The following is a 6,088-nucleotide window of genomic DNA, read 5'->3' on the forward strand; positions in this document are numbered from 1 at the left end:
AAAAAAAAAGAAGAGAGATTTGTCTCTCAACATAATGCACAATAATACAGGTCTGTGCATGTGATCATGGGTCAAAGCTCTTTGTTGCTAAAAAGTCAGTGAGCTTTGTCGACACACAAACAGCTGCTGGTTTTGGTGCTTTGTCACCATAGCAGCACGTCGGACCTCACACTACGATTTGACTATTTACAACAACACATTCATGACAACACAAAAACACAGGTGGGTGCTGCACACAGGCTGTACTTCAGTTTTTTGTCGCCTGCACTCGGACAACCCATTATCTCCTGATGAGGCGTGCTATTGAAACGGAAGACATTGCTAATCACAGCCAATCACTTTACAACACATAAGGGAAGGTTGGAGTAATTACTGGTAGAATAGAATATAATGAGCGCTGTTATACCTCTCCATTTGATCCTGTTTTATTGTCTTTATCATCATTATTACTAATCACTGCTTATTCAATTCAATGGGGCAGTGAACAGCCCCTCCAAAGCGCTGATTTATGTAACAGACTCCACTTACTCTGAGTCAGTTTTGCTTCATTTCACCAGCTTTCCACACTTGATTTTGATTTCTTCTTCTTTTAAAGAACAGTGATTGCACCGCAGCCTTGATTGGTGCTTATTGATGGGTGGTGCGTATAATAGCAAAATTATGGCTAAGGACGTCATAGCTGAATATAGGATACCAGGAGGAGTGTCTTTAATGAATGGGGGAGCTATGAAATCCATCGAACACACTGTCAGGTGATAATGATGCCTCACACTCTTGTGGACCAGAGCTATCAGAGACCAGGTCTTCTCTCGGTACAATCTTATAGATTACAGGCTGTGATAATTGACCTGTCCACTGTATGTTCCTTATTGATGTTCTGGCAGGAGCCTGTCAGAATTGTGGGAGACATATATGTCTTTATTTCACCTTTGTTTGACAGCAATCTGTGAGAGGGTGCATTATGAAGCAGCTACTTTCTTATTCAAAAATCAAAGAATGGTCTATCTAGACAATCTGTGGGGATTACACGGAGATGTTGTACAGCGTAAAAGCAGAGAGCCATGTGCTGGTTGTAGATGGATGGTGAGGAGGGTGGGCGAGGCGGCACAACTAAAGCTCACTGACTTTTTAGCAACAAAGAGCTTTGACCCATGATCACATGCACAGACCTGTATTATTGTGCATTATGTTGAGAGACAAATCTCTCTTCTTTTTTTTTCTTTTCTTTTTTACAACTAAAGGTGCATTCCACTCATTTTTCACATTAAGATGAGTTTACTAAAGGTGCATTCCACTCATTTTTCACATTAAGATGAGTTTCCTTATCATAAAAAGTGTTACTCAGGCTGTGAAAACACCTCTTTGTCTTCTGCGGCTCTGGAGAAAGCTCCAGATGATAATGAGGTAATTAGGGTTATCTCAGTTTGAGGATTAAACACAAATTCTATTCAGCTGTGTTAGGGGAAGTGTTTTGAGACCAAGTGTTTTGAGAACTTGATGATAACTAAGGGCTAAATGTCGGAACGTATTTGACATCTGCTGCTTAGATCGTTTTTTAAAATCTGTCTTTCCTACTTCCTTCAACTTTGTGCAAAGTGCAATCCAAAATCGGAGTATTCCCACTTCTCTCTCTATTGCATGCACCCAATTTATTGTCGAGCTCTCAGTTTAAGATGGTCTAGAAGTCTGTCTGACCAAAGCTGTAAATAATAAATTGTGTGTACGCAATAGAGAGTGTGCAGCGGCTTTAATTTCTTTTTGTCTGCCATGTGTGAATATAAAAATGTCTCATTCTTAAAGATGTCCCGTGAAATTTGCTTGTGAGATGTAAAATGATCCTGTTAATAAGGCATTGCAAAGCCGTAATTTTGAGCTCTTGTAGCGTTGACCTTTGTCTTGAATTTAATCAAACCATTTAAGCAAACCCTTTTTTCCCAGCAGATCAGTGCCTGCAGAGGGAGAAATCTACATGTACCAAAATATGTTTTGGAGCTATCTGACTCATACTCAGTGTCGACAGAGGATCGGGCTTAAGACAAGTGAAGGGCAGATGAAGAGGTCTGTAAAACTAGAGAAATACACTTGAGGGCGATGGAATAGGAGCAAAGGCTTAAGAAGAACTGGTGGTTGTCTGCAGCAGGTTAAAAATGATTGAGTTATTTCACTCCAGAAGGCAATTAGACCTCAATTAATGGTATTAATCTCCTGCAGACAGGGCATCACTGGCCAAAAAGGGGGGATAGTATCACTGCAGGCAACTGTACTTTCACACCATAATGGCGGGAACACACTGTGGGATTATTTTCTATCCCTACCCTCAAGAGGATTGCTACAAAAGCCAGGAGGGGCAGTTCTTTTTCAAATATACCAAAAGGAAGCAGCTGTATTGCTGTTCAAAATGTATGGGTGACCCCTCTCAGCATCAAGTCTTTGTATATGACTTTTGATAGTCTGTTTCACCCCGGTCACTCCACTCTGCTCTTCTAATGATTTATTGTTCTATCCAGTCTCTCTATTTGCTCTTTGTATGTCTTACTTTTTCCCCACCATCATCCTCCCGGCTTTTTAGCGCCGAGATCTGCTTTACCTCTTGAGTTTCTCTGCACTTCGAGCGAGGTTCTTATTTACTGTATTAGAGGAAGGAATTAAGTGCGGCGTGCTTTTAATTTCGTACGGCGAACGTGAGTGCGCTGACAAGAGGGGGTGAGCTATATGTAATCTATAATCTATATACACTCACGTGCAAGGCAGTTATTGATGATATTTGAGTGATATTTATTACGTTATCTTTTTTTCTGTTATTATACTGGTTCAGAGGCTGCTTCTTGTTCTTAACCTGCACTTTGTTTAGTGCTCAAAGGGAACACAAATGTCTCAATCTTATTTCTATGACGTAGGTCAACTAAGACAATTAAAACAGGATGAGGCCAGCTTCTATTAAAATCCAGTTATAGCAGGTTTTTACAGCAGTAATTGTGATTGTTTCCTGTTACTGCAGTGACATCTTACACATATTCATTCAACACCTGCCAGGCTTGCAAGCAGTGTAGCCGTTTGTGGACAAAGCAAGTTGAAAATACAGTTAAATTGAATTAAAATAGCTTCACTTGTCAGCGAAAAATATACACTTAGATAACTGTTAAAACACATTCCCAGTCCTTCAAAGTGCTTGCAAATTCAAAGGTAAAGGGTAAAAGGTCTTTAAATTTATTCACAGAGAAGCTTTACTGGAACTTTTTATAAGCAGCTCTTGCATAAATCTTGTCGTTTTCCCACACTGTTGTTGTCCTATCATACCTCTCAACAACACTCTGTTATATATGAAAGGTAAATATGACCTCTCAATCAACTTGTCAGCTCAGAGTATTGCTTTTCTCATCGCGCTGAAAGAAAATACGACAGCTTCCCTCAACTACACTGCGGCATTTAACTGGAGATGTGACACGTGCTGTGGAATATTTTCCCACCAGCATCATCATAGCTTCTCTATAAATACATGCACAGACACAAACACACAATGACCCACATGCAAAGCAAACACACGCACTGCCACCATGACAGTGAACGGAGATGAGAAACACTTGAAAACAACCGTCCCCTCGGGATTCACAGCAAGGATTAGAACTGTACGTGGAAACATACATACACAGGCAGAAAATCACAACATAACATATTTTAAGAATAGTTTGTTAATGACTGGATCTAATAAGGGAATATAGTGAACTAGGTGAATTCAGAAAGTATGTGAAAGTGGGAAAAAGAAACACAAAATATGAGCAAACAAAAAACTTTCAAGTCTGTCATGAAAAATGGATTTTAAAACTTCATCACGTGGCAAAAAAACCTCATGCCAGCGAGCAAAACATTTGATCCCAAGAGTCTGATTTGTAATCAGTGACAAAAAACACTGTCCCTCCATTCACATGACAATCAACTCATACAAACAGACACTAGCAGTCTGACACTAAACTAAATGAAACTAGAACAACAACGGAACAACATGACGGTAAGTGCTTTAGTGCTCAGAAGGTAGAAACCCACCACAGAGGACCACTCTGCCACCATCCAAGCAAACATGTTCCCATTTCACATCTCATCAACAAGAGAGAGCTGTGATCCAAACACATGGCAAAGACAAGGCTTATTTATTATATTACTTATACTTATATTGGAGGAGACACTTTGCCACATCATATTTTGAATTTAAGATTCACATAAAAGCAGTAGTCAGGGGGGTAAAGGTCTAATTTCCGATCAAGCTCTGAAAAAAACAAGGTCAGTAAATGAATGTAGTCCTAATAAACAATCCTTTGAAATCATGCTCTCATGGGGTTATGGCAGTTCAAGGCCAGCTAATGATGTGCAGCTTGGAATATTTTCATCTGGATAAAACATGATGTTAAAACCATTAATTGCTCTTAAAAAAATAATCAAACGGGGCCACATTCATGTCAAGCGTGGCGCATCCATGTGACTGGAGCATATCAACACTGTGGGTGCCTGGTAAGAAAATGGGAGACTTGAAGAATCCAAATTACTATACATCCACTTGGATCCAAACAAATCACTACAGCTCTTACCAACATTTCCTTCTCCTCTTGGACTGTTGACTGCACAGAACGAGAAAAACCAAAATGGTCAGGAGCTGCTGAAGGCATCCCACTGATGTTTCACATCCGAAAAACACGCAAACGCGCAATTAAAACCACAAGTCCGGAGGCTGTTTTCAGGCCCCACATAAGTGCTGCTCTGACGATGAGGTGATCTGTTATTGTCGCCTCCAGTTCGGCATCCAAACAGGTTTGGACTGTCTTGTTTCCTCCACTACTAAAGCCCCACCATTTGATTCATTTCGTACAAGACAGTATCCATTTGAAGATCCCTTCCAAGTCCAATGTCTTGATTTAAATATATGCTCATACATTATATTGTTAAAAAAAAACATGATCACAATCAGGATGAAAATTGTTACTTGCATTTAAAAAAAATAAAGTGCTGTAGTCGAGTGATAAACTTACCAGTTTGGTGAGTGGGAATTCCCTTTACATCCTACTGCAGGTGTCGGTGCGCTGCGCTATCACCAACACTGGACCCAGATTCACTCCAGCGCTCTCCAGGACAGCCGGCTGTCAGCCAAAAACGTGACCAGAATAATTTGCCTCCGTTTTGTCATAAATATTACAGCGGGAGGGGGCGGGAAACCCTCCACGACTGCAGATACAGCAGTGGCTGGTGCCAGCACACAAATCAGATAATATGACAGTGTGTTTTTTTTACTTTTTAATTCCCCAACTCAACGCGGCGCGCCTACACCTGTCCACTTTTACGCAGCGGACTTGTACAGCATCCCACACACGGACCGGCCAAACGCATGATTATGCGCTAACTGCTCGCTGGAGCGCAGTCGCTCCATCCTAGGGAGTAATACGGTGATCTGCAAGCGGAGGGGGAGGGAGGAGGGAGGGAGGATGGAGAGGGAGGGGGGGGGGGGTTTTGATTTGGAAGGGGGAGGAGACAGGGATGCGGGAGGAGGAGTGGGGGGGCTGCTGGTGTGTGTATGTGTGTGTGTGTGTGTGTGTGTGTGTGTGTGTGTGTGTGTGATGGGTAGCCTTTTACAAGGACGACCTGAGATTCCTCAAGGGTGAACGCTCCTCTGTGGTAATTCAACGAGATTTCCCAATTACTTGCGTCTCCCTCCCTCGAAACATATTACACACACTTCACCTGATCTTCCCCAAAGCAAAATGACTAGGATTCAGGCTTGACTTAATAATATAAGTCGTTCCCCACCCAACACCCCCCTCCCCTGGTGTGTGTGGAGTAGGCGTTTGGAGGCTTCTCCCTATGCTTTGCTGCGCACTGGAGGCTGTACAGTGAGTGTCTGCCCTGCACATGTCAGACTCACACTAAATTTCCATGTGGCGACTTCATCGCTGGTGGAAGGTGAGCTGGTTGCACAGAGAGATTCATGAGGCTTGAAGCTATATTTTACCTGGGATTATCATTTCATTGTAAAGGGTGCATCCTCCACCTGCTGTGGCTACAATAACCACCCTGTCAATATGAGCTGTGTTCAGGGATCAAGGTC

The 6,088-nt window shown here is 42.0% G+C and overlaps 1 protein-coding gene across 1 annotated transcript in view; it reads right to left on the reverse strand.

Moving 5' to 3' along the window:
- LOC104930507 (G-protein coupled receptor 22) overlaps positions 1-5,424 on the reverse strand; it is an 18,706-nt gene extending 13,282 nt beyond the window's left edge. Inside the window, exon 1 of the mRNA XM_019265986.2 lies at positions 5,019-5,424. The gene's annotated coding sequence lies outside the window, so the exon portion shown is untranslated. The remainder of the gene's footprint in view (positions 1-5,018) is intronic.
- Between the last annotated feature and the right edge of the window lie 664 nt (positions 5,425-6,088).

The sequence above is a fragment of the Larimichthys crocea genome, chromosome VI (genome assembly GCF_000972845.2).
Source record: "Larimichthys crocea isolate SSNF chromosome VI, L_crocea_2.0, whole genome shotgun sequence".
NCBI classification, from domain to species: domain Eukaryota; kingdom Metazoa; phylum Chordata; class Actinopteri; family Sciaenidae; genus Larimichthys; species Larimichthys crocea.